General features: G+C 36.0%; 1 long non-coding RNA gene across 1 annotated transcript in view; it reads right to left on the bottom strand.

Annotated features, from left to right (window-relative positions):
* LOC116216643 overlaps positions 1 to 15,635 on the bottom strand; it is a 78,523-nt gene extending 62,888 nt beyond the window's left edge. Inside the window, exons 1-2 of the long non-coding RNA XR_004159788.1 lie at positions 15,536 to 15,635; positions 3,846 to 4,705 (exon numbers count right to left, since the gene is read on the bottom strand). This is a non-coding gene — a long non-coding RNA (uncharacterized LOC116216643). The remainder of the gene's footprint in view (positions 1 to 3,845; positions 4,706 to 15,535) is intronic.
* Between the last annotated feature and the right edge of the window lie 1,170 nt (positions 15,636 to 16,805).

Below are 16,805 nucleotides of genomic sequence, written 5' to 3'. Positions count from 1 at the left end.
AGAAAAAAGACTGTCGTAACACTTCCTTACTTAGATTTCTGTAGTGACCATATTTTGCTGCCATGGGGCTTTCTGTTTCAGGCTGCACAGTGATGGAAAATGAACAGTTCAAGCCTGCCATTATCCTACAGGAGATTTAGATCAAAATATGATTCTGTACTCACAATATGCAATTGTCATTCCTTCCTCCTCTGCAATCCTTTATAGGAGATGGGATATGCTATACCAGAAGGAAAACACGTAATGATAACATATTTATGAAACTTAAGTGGCTCAATTATTTTCATCCCGGTAGTTTCATGAGAGGAAGAAGTATGAAACTCCATGAAATGATACAACTCCCAGGAATTATTACAATGCTTGCACATTACTACTAATTCTACCCTATTAGGTGATACTCTATCTTTTCATAATGAAGATTAAATGCAGCAGAAACTATATAATGGCAGAACTGCTGTAGATCAAATTGAGTCTACCACAAGAGAAATGATCGCTGATCCCAAGACGTTATGGAATGGTAAACTTAGGAAACTGTGCCGCTTTTCAAGTTTACGTGACTATGATTATTTAATTTTCCTTTGTGCATGCTCAAGTATAGCTGTTATGTGACTACACATGAGAGAACCTGAAATTAATTTGTCTGTATAAGATCAGTGACTGTACAAATTCTTATGAAAACTAACATGCCATGACAATAGTAATTTTGATAAAATTACAGCAAGAACTGCAATTCTCTGCCATCTGGCTGTCTCATCATAACTACTTTGATGTGCTTTTTATTACTTATTTACTTACTTCAACCACTTTACCAGTTGTTTCAGAGCTTAGAAATGTTAACTGCAGAACAATAGTAAAGAAACAGCATCTCCAGAGCTTAACATTACTTCCTTACAGAAGTTTAAAAATCTGCAATCATTTTTAAATTGAAGCCCTAAAAATAATACATCTACTCTATAGAAAGCAATTTCCTTTTTTAAAACGCTGATTAGTTTCTTCCAAAGTCTGAATGAATTGCCATCCCCCTCTCATTTTTCCATATAAAACCTTTCAATTAAGTCTGGAATTAAGTTACATATCTACTTAATATACGGACACAATTAACAGACTAGCAGAGCGGTATATCTAAGCACATTTGTATAAATAAGAAACTCATTTGCTTGAGGTCAGGGTATCAGTACTGTGCATTTCTAATTCAATCATATTTATTCTGAAGCAAATCATCTCTTTGGTGACTTCTTACGAATATTAACTATCCACCATGATTTAATTTCTTCATAAGGGGCGGAAAATGGTGAAGTTCAGACACCACAGCAAATGTACGAGTCTGATAAAGGTCCCGATCCAAAAGCACACAACTTTACGTTGTAATTTCATACTATTGTGCTTCAATCTCAAATCTCCAAGAGAGAAAACAGTATGTTCAATTCTCAGAGTATCACTTCCGTTTCCCAGCTCTCGGTAATTTCAACACTCATTAGAAAACTACTGGTTCTTAATAGATAACGCAGTTCAAAACGCGTGCATTAAGTATCGTGTAATAACAACAACTTAGCACATGCCAGCTTTACAGAAAAGTTAAATTTCTGAAACCTTAGGCTAAAAATAAAATTACAGTTGAAAAGCATCCTATCACTGACCATTTCTTGATTGTACTACTTAAGATACTCTACTGATAGATACTATCTGAGAAGAGACACGTAAGTATAAAGCACAGATGTAGTCAGATAAATAGACTCAGAGTGCAGTTTCTAGCGATGACTTGTACAACAAGACTTGCAACCAGACCTGGCACTACTGGGATTCTTGCTGCTCCAAGCAATATGAGAGGTATACGATCCTGGTTTCACACAAATAAAAGGTAAACTAACCTGCATTGACTTGGACTGGTTAGGATTTCACAACCCCATAAAGCTCACTTGTACTTTGCAAAAGTGGTCAGATCCTCACTTGGTGTAAACTGCCAATTTGTAGAAGTAGTGGAGTTTAGAGAAACAGTAAGTATTTATAGGAGGTTGGAAGCTGAATCTGTACCTCCAGGTCACAGCTAAGCCCTGCAGCAGTGTGGAAATTCCACTTATGATGCTGCATAAGTACCGCAAAGCAGGAGGCCTGCAATGCTGTCAAATTCACCTTCCATGAGCTCTAAATTCTCAGTGAATTAAATTAATAATAATAAAAAAAAAGACAGAGCTGCCATCAGAAACTCCTTGCAGATGGCATAAAATAACTTAACTATAATTCACTGGGAGCTAATTTCAGTCATTGCTAATACACGCTGGGTAGAAAATTAGTGTCAAACAACAAAATGGCATGATTTTTTAAAAGCATTTGGATTCAAGTTTCAAATACTCTCAATTAACCAGTATTCAAGTTTCCAGATTCAAACGTCAGCTGCAGAAATACATATTGCCAGCTACACTTTTAGTTTTTAAAGAAAAAAAAAATGCCAGACTTAGTTAGCTTGCAGTAATTAAAACAGTGAAACCCATGGCAGTGTAAAGCAGCTATAAATTTAACTGGACAGATAGAGGATTTTGCAAAATATTTGCCTGAGACATGCATCTTTTTTTCCTCTGAAAAATGGAATATTTCAGTTTTCCTTTTGTTAGGTATTACATTCCTTGCTTAGTTAACAGTGTCCTCGAATTAGTAGAGGCACAGCTCCAAGATCTGCAAGGGCAGGCAACCATAAAGTGCACAAAGTGTAATTCAGATTTGTTTCTTCTGTCTATTAAAAAAAACAAAACAATCAGATCAGGTTTTACTGCTTAAAATTTATAGGCACTTCGCCAGCAAATAAATTCCATAAAATTGATTATGAATATTCAATATATTAAAAAAAACTTTTCAGTTCTTACAAAATTAGAGTGCATTCTTCTTTGTTTTTCATTTACGCAAAAGGCAAAGCTTGACCTGTGTTTACATACCTCACCAAAAACATACAAAACATCCACAGAAAAATACAAAATGCGGAGGCCAATTCAAGGAACTAATTATAGCATCATTTGTAGACCCTTCGAAAAAAAGATCTTCTACATACACCTTTAATAGTAGCATTGTTATTCCATACTGAAACACTGAGAGAACTCTCAGCTCTCTACTGCGGGGAAATATCTATGGGGCTTTTTATTTTCCTACAAAGGCAAAATGCGGAAGAACAAACACTCATTACTTAGGAAATCTAAAGCGCTCTGATTCTGAACAAACTGAATTATTTGCAGAGCGTTTTTTTGTTATGAAAACAATAATTACAGGACAAAAACCTCCAAACAATTATGCTGGGACAAAACTGTGACTTAGGAGATAATGGCTGTAGCCAGCAGGGTTTAAAGTGTGCGGGATTTCCTGGTCATTTACTCATTGGGAGATTTGAAAATCAGTTTATTCACGGGAAATAAATGAGCTATCGCCATCAGTCCTCGATCATAAAACACACGTAACTTTAAACTCAGCGTAACATTAAAATGAGATAAATGTGCATCTAATCAGCTCTGCCCTTACTTGCAGGTATCACTTTGGCAATCAGGAGCACACTGTGGAATGTAGAAAATCATGGGCAGAGGATATTCTCAGTTAAAATACGACAAAAAGACCCCTACTCTTCGCAAAATGCACAGAAAGACTTTAACCACAGGTGGCTGTTTTTGCTGACCTAAAACAACTCCCTAAAACGAATAGCTGTGATGCATGCTGAACATCAAGGGCACATTTTCTTTTTAACTCGCAGATTCTTCAGGAATCCTGAGGTCTGAATAAACTGCACCATCCCCAGTAACCCTTCAGATGCAAAGGAAAGCTCACACTGAAAACGTACATAGAGGGTGCATTAAATGAGTACCTCTTACCACTGAAATTCCAGACCATTTTTCTTTACTCTTCTATGTTCAGGAATTTTATTCACAGCGTTTCCACTTCAGAGGAACCTGACAAAATGAAGCACCCTTACTGAGCACGATAGTAATTTTCATAAAACGTACAGTCAAACTGGTAAAGACAAAATCATCTAAATTCTCCAATTTTTACTTCAATTTGAAATAAAATAATGCGAAATACAGTCAATGTGGAATTCTTAAAATAAGAAACATTTTACAGGTACTAAAACCAATAAGTAATGTATACAAATATATTTTTTTTTTTCTGGCAATTTTGAACTGCTTGTCTTTCATGGGATTTCTTATGGCTATTTACATTTTCACTCAGTGAAAATCAATTACCTTCCTGCAATAAGCCTCATTTGCTACCTTTGAGTATAATAGAAACACCATTAGGATGATGACATTACCCAAAAGAAGGGCACCACACAGTTGGTAGACATAAATTAAGGACCCTTTCACATATGCATTAGAAATACTGCTGTGACTGAAATATGCATAAAATCTGTATCTATTAGAGCTATTAGTGTGTGCCGGTGATGATTTTCAAGGAGGAGGGGGAGATTGTGATCTACTACTTTGACAAAATTATGTATTTCCTTTTTTTCTCAGTATGTGCCACTGATGCAATAAGCACAGGCCCCCAGCTGAGCTGCATTTGGAAATGCCACTGAGCATGGTATACGCGCTTCACTTCCCTTTGCTGAAGCAAGACACTGTCAGGAATAGAGTGCATGTGTGCCGCCAAGCCCGCTCCTCCTTCATCACCCTGACCTCCACCGTTCTGCGGATGTATGCCTGGGTGAAGACACCACTCATGTGGAAAACAACTCCTGCAGATCAATTCATAGGATTTAGGGACATTTAACTTCCATCAAGACCACATCATCTTATTGATATTTGAAGACTAACTTATTACCGAACATTAATGGGACTAGCATAAAGGGCTGCAGGTTTGCTGGGGGTAGGGGGGAGAAACTAATTTAGAGATTCCTCCCTTGGAGACTGTTAAGCAGAGGAAACTACTTCTAAATGCCGTTATTTTTTACCTGGGTTCTTATGGGCTTAAGTAAAACAAAATTATAACACAGTATGATTATGCGTTTATGTATTAAAAGTGTAAAACGCTGTTCCCTGCTACCTACTTCCGTATTCATTTGACATACCAATGAGCCCATTATGAAAAAAGGAAATATTGGGACACTGTCTCTCTCCTAAAAGGATTACTAATCATATCTGTCACGTATTAGTTAACAGAAAAGCTCTAGTTACCTTTCCTTGTGGATGTATCTTTAAACTAATGCAGTTCTACAAACACTTGCAGCCTTTGTGCTAATTCACAGAAACTGAAAATTTGAAAAATCTCAGTCCTGCAGCAGACGTTCTACTGACAACGCCATGAATTGTGCAAATGACACGAGTCAAATTCATCAAACAGCCCGCAATAATGTAAGAAAATTTGCTTAATTAACAGACAAATTTTAATATGAAATATTTAATATTAAATGCGCTGATCACAGAAGTAGTAACCTTGGGTTCCTCTGATTTATAAAGATATACTATTTTAAAGTAGGCAAATGAAGGGGAGAAAAAACAGGTCTAAGAATTACTGTCCTTTATTACAAGTTCACTATAGTTTGAGTACCCTTCTATTGCCATTCTGCGCAAATCACTTTTCTCGTACAGCCCTTCATACTGAGCAAACAGGCATAATCAAGCAAAGCTAATGTGTGCATCGATAAAACTCTACTAAAATCAAACATTAATGCAGTTCAATTAACCAGATGTGTAAAAGTTACATTAGATTTGGCAAAGTGCTGAGAATTTTTCAAGACAAACTCCATAAATGGTAGTAGGGTCAGTACAATTTTCAGGTATGAGACTTCGTTTATTTTGACGGGAACAAAAAATGTTTTTTGAGAAATCAAACCTTTTAGAGAATTATTTCTAACTTGACATTTAAATCTGAACTATTGTTATAATCTCAGTATCCAAAGCCATCGTAGAACCAAATGAAAGTAGCAGTACTTGATAGGTAATTTTCCTTCTAATCTACTTATTTCATTTTCTGTTATGCATGAAGATAACGTTCATGAATTCTGGCTAAACATTATCTCAACATAAGCTTGAAAGTCTACTAAATAGTTCCCGAGCACTTAGGAGAAATGCAGAAAGGAATGAATCTCATCTATATTCTTAGAAAAATGCACATATATGCAAAGTACACAAAGCAAATCTAGTGTGCATGCTATGTGTTTTAATTAAAAATTCTTGGTGAAGGAATGCTTATTTCTCTGCAGGCATTGAGATTGCTACAATGTACAATAGGAAATATGCAGAGAGGATGTGGCTTCAAATCATTTAGACGCTATACATTTCATAAGGATAAAGGTCATAACAGCTGAGCAAACCATTTCCATCAACGTTTTAAATAAGAAGATTATACGATACGCAGAATTTTCATTTGAACTAACAGGACAGAATTCGTGCTAAGTACTGCAGCATTCCAGGAAATTGTCTGAATGAAGCAAACATGACAGCGTTTTATCCAGACAGGTATAACAACCATTTAAATACAAACCAAACAAGACAATTAAATGTTAGATTTATCATTACTATTATTGTCTCAGAACTTATATGAAAAAAAAACCTGTTTCATTTTAAGTATACATACAAGCATTGCATCTATTCAAACCCTAGACTGGGTTTTTTGAGCCTATCTGTACCATTTATTTAACGTAAACACAGGGCTCTGTAAAAAGTAAATCTAAGCTAAATGTAATAGGAATGTCTTTTCAGAACCAAATTTAAGAAATTGATAGATCAGAATTAGATAAATTTGGCTATCGATTGAGAACAGATGTATCTAAGCACAACACTACTAAGCACTAGATTGATTTTCTTCCTCAGATGACCACACTGCTTTAATCTTTATGATACAAACATGCAGAAATAGAAACTCTGCAGTGTATGTCAACTGTTTTTCTCTGTTCAGGGTTTGTATGTTTTGCATCTAATTGTTATCAAAGCTTATTTAAGTATTTGATAATTGCCTTTATTAACTGACTGACAGAACTCAAAATAACTTAACCTAGCAGGGAATCAATTTTTGTCTTTAGAAAAATTCTGAAATTGAAAACCAGGACCTCACGAAACAGTTAGTTTCCTTTTACCCTTTTCTTTTATTCCAACCTCCCACCTCCCTAACGCGATGGGATTAGAGGGATGAGTAAAAATTCTTTTAGACTGATAAATGCGTACTCTTAAAATAATTAAAATAATAGAACAGCTATCAAAAAATTTATTTCAAAGCCCAACTAAACATACTTCATATCAAAACCAGGGAATACCTTAGAAATCCAATCTCTGCTATGGGCTTGGAAGGAGAGTATGTGTTGTTACATGAACAATAAACTATAGGGAGAACCCAGTACTATGAGCATGCTTGCTATTGCTTAATGCTGAAAGCAAGACAGAATAGATGAAGGAAAAAAAAAAAAGGAGAGTCTCACCCTTCTTCACTCATTGCCAAGATTCCATTTCAATGTGCCAAGTTCCTTAAAATCAGACAACTTAAACTCCTGGCATAGATAAAATATTAAGTAGTCTTGATGGAAACATTCACTCATCCAGTAATGCTAGGAGCTCCTAAGAATAAAAATCATCACCTTCACAACTATTTTGCAGCACTAGGCTAGGTAAGAGCAGAAATCTGATTCTTGGATTTTAATTTCACTAGCTTAACACCTTTTTCATATGTAGAATATTTTGGAAAATAAGACCACACAGTTAACAGAAAACTGAGTCTAAATTTGATTTCCAGATTCAGCAACTTTGTTTTGAATGACTAATTCTAGGCTTATTAAGTAATGACAAATTCTTTCCAGGCAATTGAAAGACTCCCACAATAAATCTGGTCATTTAAATATCGTCTACTTAATATACCTGTCAATTTTTCTACCACTTCACATGTGCCAGAGGATCTGGATTTCAGACAAACACTTGAGCAGTTTCTTTGGGACCCTGTAAATGGGAAGTTACACTTCCTAACCCTAACTAGCATTATAATACCTCTGTATATAGGAATCCGTCATAGTTTTCATTTTACTGAATGGTGCAGAGATCCTTCTGCAGTGTTGACCTCACTGTCATCCCCGTTGGACCAAATCTTCACATCCAAAGGAAAACAAAACACGCAGACACAGGTCTCTCAGCGTCTGTGGAATATTACTCCATACTGTTCTCTGCAGCTCTTGTGTTACCTCCTAAGACTGACTGGAGGGAATAGCTTCAAGCTACTCCAGGGGAAGTTCAGATTGGATATTAGGAAGAATTGCTTCTCAGAAAGAGTAGCGAGTCATAGGAACAGGTGGTAAAGTCACCATCCCTGGAGGTGTTGAAGGAAAGGGTAGATGTAGCACTTAGGGACATGGTTTAGTGGGCAATCTCCGTGGTAGGTGGGCGGTTGGACTTGATGACCATTTGAAACTTCAATAATTCTGTGATTGCGGTCGCCTGTTGAAGATAGTGCAATAGCAGAAGGCCCTATGGAACTACATCTGAACAGCAGATCAGTGTCAGAACAGCAGACCAAATTTTAGGCATTACTAGAATTAGAATTAGGCACAACCTTACGCCACAGCATGTTATGCAAATACAAGCAGTTCTGATTCCTGCCTTGTGAAAAAGGATACACAGCAAAACTAGCACAAGTGCGAAGAGATGCAATAGTATGATCACAGGTTTCTATGCAACAAACAATAGAGCAGAACCTGATTCGTCAGCTTGAAAAGACAGGGAATGAGACAGAAATCTTAGATAAACATTGGGAAGTCACTGAGAAACGACTGTTGGACCACACACTGATTAATTTTAAGCCTGCAGATTAATTTAATATAATTTTGTAGATAGGAAAGCATTACACTTCTTGAACAAATTCATGGACATAAACTCAACTCGTACTTAAGAAAACCCATGCTACCTTAGTTATGCTGACACATCCTAGTAATGGTTTCATTCAATATTAAAGAGATTGAAAGATACATGTTCTAACATGCGATATCGTAATATTATTTTGGATGATTTCTACTATTGCTGTCTATGGATCCATTATGTATGCCACAAGGATTTTTTAAAATTATTTTTAATGGATTGGAATAATCATAATTGTCACCATGCAGAAACACTCCTACAAAAAAAAAAACAACCACCAAATGAAAACATTATTTTCACTTTCCTCAAAACATATGTATGCACAGGAGTTCAAGAGACTGTCACGGTATGGTTATCTCACATTGCGGGTACTAATAGGATGATGGTATTTGTTCCTGGGTCACTGAACAAGCTAAAGCTGCCTAAAGTTAAGCTCAAGCTTCAAGTGAAAGTGTTGTCTTTTATTTTTTTAAAGTGGAAAATGTAATAAAATGCTTAGTTTTGACTGGTCCCACACAGTTTCATATTTGCATTCTCTGCTTTTTGTTTCAGCACAGCTGTGCTAGTAATATTCTTGCCTTCAGGCCAGAAGTTCAGGGGTTGAAGGACAACAGAAAAACTTAGGCTCTAATTCAGTGATGACACAGAGGCAGTGTGCTTGTAGGGGAAGAGCAACCATACTGTCAAAGGTGTCTTCTTTGGATGAAACACTGAACAGAGGTCCCTACTGGCAAAGTCAAATGAAAAAGGAATAAAAATTCATTTTAAAAATATCTTCTCTAGACTCCAGAAAGAAAATAAAAGTTCTGACAGCGTTATTTAGCTAATAAAAACTGTTTGCAGATCCACAATAGGGCCTGAGGAAAAAAAAATTACCAGTTTCAAGTGTCATTACCAGTTCATTCTAGAGTACCTTATAATATAAAATTTTTCTTACTGTGTCACATGCCTTTTTAAATGAAAGCAATATTTTATAATTCTTAGTAAAACATAATGAACTTTCACTTTTAGGAACCAGATTGAAAGGGAATTCTAGTTGTCACGTTTTAAAAATTCACTGTCTTGACATTGTCAGTGGGTTACTAATGAACAAGTGCGCCAGTTTGTCATAAAAACAGTTTAAGATGTAGAAAGATGATATCTAAAAATGAAGGAATTCAATGAACAACAAATTGGGGAAGTTCTTTAGACTGCTATCTGAAATCCGCTGATCAGCATTATTTTCAAGTCCACATTAAGCTAAAAGCAGAAAAAAAGAATGGAATTCATAAATGGAAAACACCACAATCATTCTTGCTGATATTTTTTGGGAAAGACATACAATAAAAAAAGAAACAGTGCATGGTATGTTGAAAATGCATCACTGACAGACTGTAATGAGAAACATTGCTGGTTTGTTCACACCCAGCACAAAGTGTTTCAAAGCCGTAAGTGGAAGGTGTGACCTGTAAAATGCACACATCTTCAGACGTACCAGAACACCCTGAAAGTGAGTAGATCAGATGGAGAAAACTGTTTTAGGAGATTATGGTCCACGTGAATTGTCTTTACCACAAGGCCACAGAGGGACCCAGCAGCTTTAGGACAAGATCCTCCAGGATCCTAAGCAACGCAAGTGAGGTTATGATCAAGTCGTACAGAGGAACAAAAGTCTTTCAGTTCACAAACTGGCTCTTTCATACAGGCACACTCACCCTTGGAACCAGACACGCAAACACATACACACACACTTACAATAATTACATTAAATTTTAATTCAATCACACCATTGCAAATCGGCTTTATCCTTTACTATCACGCTTTCGGACATTTGTATTACTAGAAATATCCCACACTGACTTCTAAATATAATTCTGTGTTCTAACTGTCAAAAATGCACTTGAAAGCACAATTTAACCTTTCTACTTTATAAAAAGCTATAATGATGTGGATCAGCAAACCAAGAACTTGGACATCTCTAAAGAAGCTCTTTGAAATTTAAGATACTATTGTATAGAAGTAAAAGAAACTCAGTTTTATTCTCATAGTTTCATTCTGCAGGAAAATTTCAAAAGTTCTGAAAAACACAACTGTATCAAAAATTCATCCAGTGATTTTATAATATGAGTGTTTCTGCTTGGAAAAACAGTGTGAGTAATATCACGACTCAGTATTTGGTCACTACTTAGAGCTCTCTATTCACCATACTAAGAACAGTCATCTCTGTGATCTTTGAGATCAAATCTACAGTACTAAGTCCTGCCAGCAATGCCATTGACTCAAATACACAAAGGACAGGATTTTTGATGAACACAGCATCATTGAAATTATAACAGAAAATACACTTTTGCAGTTATCAATTTCAATTCAGGAGAGAGGAGAAAATAAAATTCTCTCACCTTGACACAAAGCTTAATTTAGTTGATATAAATGTTTGCTTTAGGAGTACTACCCTGGCACTCACATGAAGAAATACTGCTAGAAAATAATAACATGTAATGAAAAGCTTTTAGATAGACTGAAAGCTATTCCTTTTACAGTAAAGATGTTATTAATCCAGATGTATTAAAATAGCTAATATCACTAAAAACCCCTGCAGCTAAACAGATTGAGCAAGTGAAAGTAGACTCAAGTGTAGAAGTCAGAAGAGCAGCCACAGCCTAAATAAGGATTTCAGCTAAAAGCTGATGTGATACAACTGTCTGCTAGTGCTGGTAGACAGTTTGCCTTTCACTTTGCATACAATATAAATATTCAAGACACCATATTGACTCTATCAAAAGAGAAAAGCTGTACATAGAATTATCACTACTGAATACAGAAATTTGGGTCACACGTTTTTCAAGCATGTAGGACAACCTTAGTATAAGACTCAGAAAAAGCACTTGCTGTTAATGCTCTTAAGTGCAAGCATCACCTCTCATGTGGGCTTATAATGTAAAAAGTATACAAAGATATGCATAAAGAAATAACATGATTTTGAATGCGTAAAATAAAAGGCTTTAGTATTTCTCCTGGACAGACCAATGTATCAAAATGTAAGACTCTCCAAGAATGGTGGTAAGCCAAAGCAATGTGAGAAATTACGAAAACCACCTTTCTCAATCATAAAGACTAGTTAATGAACAACACTTAACTAAACTAAACCTAACTATTGTATCGAGAGGCATAAATTCCTAACAAAATTATGGGCAATGTGCAAAATTAGTAGTATAGGGGGATTGATGGGAGTATATTGAGATAACAATTTCTGGGTTAATATCATGAAAAAAAAAATTCCTAACAGGGAAGAGCATCATACTGTTAAAAAGAGACACCCAAGGGAAGTGACAGAAGCTTCACTGCATCAGGTCTTTAAAAATAAATTAAGTAAAGCACAAGAAAAAAGATAGAAAATAAGCCTGCTCTTGTTAAAAGAGTTATTGCTAAAAAGATTATCCAACTACTTTTCAACTCTTTCAATTACTTTGCCTTGTAGAACTTCTTAACTTTGTTAATAAAGTTACATAAGGATTATATGAGATGTTTAATTGAAAATGAAAGCTAAGAAACAATTCTTTCTTCACAGCTTACCCAGAAAAAAATTCATATCACAGCAAAGTATAAAAAAAAACAAAACACAAACCACCACCACTCACAAAAAAAAAAGAATGGAAAAAAAACCCAACACCAGAACTATATGTGACAGGCAAAGCTCAAGAGAGTTCGTCCTCTGCTCCCCAACTCTTATACTATTTAGTTCTTTGGTATTCTGCACGTTCCATCTTTCTTCAGAACTAAATTTCATCTGTTCTTATTTTCTATGCCCTCTCTATACCTCTGGAAAATGTAGAGCTGAATAGATCATTTGGAAGGGACCTTCAAATATCACCTAGACCAAGTGACTCAGCACTTAGCCAAACTTACAGCGTGTTATGAAGGCCATTACCCAAATGCCTCAGGGTTTGTTTAGAAACAGCAAGATTCATTTAAATGTAGCTTTAAATAACTAGATGTTGCTGTTTTTGCATCTCAAATCCCAGAAAGCGACGAGGAAAGAAAACTGAAATGTGATCACTGTGTGCTAAGAGGCACTCACCCACCTATGGAAGGTAAGGCAACAGGCTCACTTTGCGAGTTCGTTTTCATACCATGATCACTAGAGGAAAAATAGTTAGTTGCTTTAATTTTGACAAATTGGCAAGGATTACAAGAATGACTCGAGTTATACTTAGCACACTGGCTGTCTAGGAATCTCTTTATAACCCTTCTGGCTCCTTTGCCAATATGTTAAGCAGTTAAAAAGTTACACCCTTTGCTAGCCAGCTATGCTTGCAGTGACTCCGTTCCCTGCAGTGGCCTTGTTTATGCAAGTTCATTAACACAGTTTGGTTTTTTAATTATCAGCTGATGATAAGCACTTGATAAATACAGCAAACTGTCAAAATGTGCATTTGCTATCCATCTGTCCATACATTGCTGAAATGAAAGTTTTTACTACATATCACAGATTTAATGGAACTCCTCAGTTTTCAATTGCAACAAAAACAGCGAGCGCTCTCAAATCCAATGTAAGACATAAAAAGACAATTCCTAACGAGCACCCACGTGATTCTGACTGGGCTGCGTTCCAAACACAGGCACTGTCCTCCCTCTGGATCAATCACTGTACTTCATACTCAATACAGTAAATTGTTTTCTGAAGTCATTTGAGTATTCATCAGAAAGAAAATCTGAATACCTACAACTCAGTAATTAAGACTGTGCTAACCAAAAAGAGATTTACAAAGACACTACATGCTAACGAGGCAACTAATGGTCTTCATCTTAGAAAAGGAGGCAAACAACCCAGTTGGGACATACTTACTTTTAACTCCTTCTCATTAAGCCCTTCTGGAGGAAAAACACCCCTGGACTGGGACTGGTGAATTTGAAACCCATTTCTTCAGTTGAAGATCCCAAACTCGTTATGTCTCTAATGAAGTAAGCATAGGGTCCTGTGATCCACAGGTATTAAACTGGGAATGAAGCCATCTGTTCAGAAAAGCCTGACTGCTACTACCTGCTAAACAAACCCGGGTAGATTACCTCTTCTCTACGCCAGCACCCTTTCTTTTTGTTTTATACATATAACGAGATTACTATCTATTCAGAGAACAGGTAATCTTTCCTTCTGCATCCTGAGGACAGTGGGATCTCATGATTAGAATAGCAGTACCAACACTCAAGAGGACACTTCTATGTTTTTCTTATTTCACATTATACAAAGGGGAAAGCAAGGATTCAGAAATAATCTACAGACCTCAAACAATGCAGCATCTCCACATACCCTACTTACCACAACAACTTTGCACTACGTTTAAATAACCAAGGACAGTGGATTACATTAGTGAGGAGGACAAAAAGGAGAGAAGAGACCCACTGTTTCATACATCTAACAGCAACTGATCACCACAAAATCAGGCAAGCTGTTCAGAGATGTGGTGGAGTCTCCTTTTAAGGATACATACAAAATTCCAGCTGGACGCTTTCCTGTGTAACCTCTTGTAGGGAATCTGCTTTAGCAGGGAGTTGGACTAGATGACCTCCAGATACCCTTTCCAGCCCCTTTGATTCTGCAGTTCTGTGATCTGTGCTATAGACTGTGCCACATGCAAGACATTTCTTGCCCTTGCATGTGCTCACTAATGACTGTAGATCGTGAACTTAGAATAGAAAACAACTCAACACGAGCAGAATTCTATAAAAATGAAAAATCAAATTAAAGCACCCCAAAGCCTACAGCAAGAAGTAAATCAGCACAGCAAATGAGGTTCTGTGTGCTGTACTTCCAGTTACAGTCAGTGAGAGCTTGAATATGCAGCTCCTTCAAAGCGCTTCATAACAACATATTTGTGGCATATTATCTAACAGAAAGGTAATATGTTATATAAACCGTACGTAAAACATTTACACTTTAAAATAAATAGCTTTACTGTATGAGTCATCGTGTTAGTCATCCATTTTTCCTAAATCATGACTCCATGTTTTTCTTAACAATTTAACCATCACCTTTCTCAAATAAGCTGCTAAGAACTATTAGAAGAACAGGCATCCCTGTGTTTAAGTCTCCTGGCTGAAAATGCTAATTATACTGCGAGTGATGTTATCCAAGAGTTAGTACTACTGCACCAGAAGAGGCATGAATATTTCACTTAATCCAGAAAAGGAATCTATTGTTTCCTAGAACGCTAAATAAATATGGGGGATTGTTTGTTTTTGTTTTTGCAATATATCAATCATAAAGGGTTGCCTATTTTTATTGTATACGCTGTAGGAAGAATTCTATTTAGACTTTATAAAACATTACCAGTGGACCTGATAATTCATTCAAAGTAGTTCAATGTGACAAGATATTAGGAAAGAAGCATACCAACAGACATTAAACGCTGTTGCAAATTACGCAAGTAATATAGAATGATTACAGACATTTTTGCAACAGATCTTACAGTAATACAGATTATTTCTAATAACCAGAAATTCTATTTCAATTCAATTCCTTGTTTTTAATGATATAAATGCCACGTAAATCATTAAAAGAAATGTCAGCTCTATCAGCAGCAGCTGTTCTTACTACTGAAAAACGAGGGGAAGTGTAAGAGCAGGGCAGCTAGCAAACCCCACAGCGGTCTGCAAAGTCACTAGTGGGAAAACAACAAAGGTCTTTCCATGCAACTAACACAGATGTGCCCATAGCCAAACTGTCAGAAACAGTTAAGATGACAGCTACTCACAGTTCATTATTTCCTTCTCACAGGTCACTGGGTGACAAGCTGGGTCACCATGCTTTGTCGGCTGCAACAGTCCTTCTCCTCTGTCCCCCTCAGTTCTTATTCCTTTTAAATAAAGGTAAGCCACCCAAATTGGTATAAATGTAAATAAACATCTTCAAATGCTTTCCAGAAATGGGAAATTAATGTTTATTATATCTTCCTTTCATTTTCAGACAGATGTTACATCTCCTGTCTGTGATGAACTGAGAACCAAATTTGTATCTGATGCAGATACATCTATTAGGATAATTTTGTCAAGTGACTAAAGCACATAATGAACGCTAATTTGTCAACGATTCAAAGCTTTAGCCTTTAGAACACTTACCTGGCAGATACATCATGGAAAATCACTGCAATTCAGTTAAAAGACAGTGTTTTCATAGAAGAGATTTCACAAAGAAATCTGAGTGTCCTTAAAATGAATACAGACAAGATTTAAATATTATGAAGTACAATGTAGAGCTACTTGAATAAATATTTTAAAATCCAAAAATATCCAAAGTATCCAAATCATAACCCTGACATTACCTTTTTTTTATTTAATATATTCTCATCTGTCTTCCTGGAATAATCATAATTCATAATACAGACAGATCATGACTTCCGTTTCGTCCACTTGGAATTAACAAAGAATGAGTAGTTTTTAAAGAATCAGGGTCAAACATTCACTTAGCTGCTACAATCAATTTTACCAATTCATAGTTGCATCATTGGTGGAAGCGGGAGAACATTTTCATCTCCTTGGGGTATTCTTAAGTCATCCTTCCTACACTAATAAGTCTTATAAAAATGTAGTAACTGAATCTGTCCAAATGATTCAGAAAAAAGTAAAATGAAACCAATTGTCCCAGATGTGTCTTTCTTAGTATTAAATATGACAAGGTCATAAGCATTCTGACCCAGATCCAAGAATGCTTGTACCAAGCATGTACTTAGCTTGGAAAACACTTAAACACATATCCAGATTAGAGACAATCTTCAGAAAATTGAAGCCAGGCTTATATCTGGAAACAAAGTGATTCAATAAGGCTCAACTAAAAATACATTAAAACAAGCAATTAATCATTTGGAATGTTACTACTGCTATTCTATTTAATTTACAAATGAAATGCATTGCTAGGAAACTCCTGGTACAGAACACATGTACATTCTTTCTAACATCTGACAATATTCTTTGTTGTGGTTTCACATTAGAGTATTGAAAACTACACATAACTACATGCTAAGATGC

The sequence above is a fragment of the Meleagris gallopavo genome, chromosome 5 (assembly GCF_000146605.3).
Source record: "Meleagris gallopavo isolate NT-WF06-2002-E0010 breed Aviagen turkey brand Nicholas breeding stock chromosome 5, Turkey_5.1, whole genome shotgun sequence".
Classification (NCBI taxonomy): Eukaryota; Metazoa; Chordata; class Aves; order Galliformes; family Phasianidae; genus Meleagris; species Meleagris gallopavo.
Note: the sequence above shows the minus strand (reverse complement) of the source record. Positions and strands in the feature narration are given on the sequence as shown.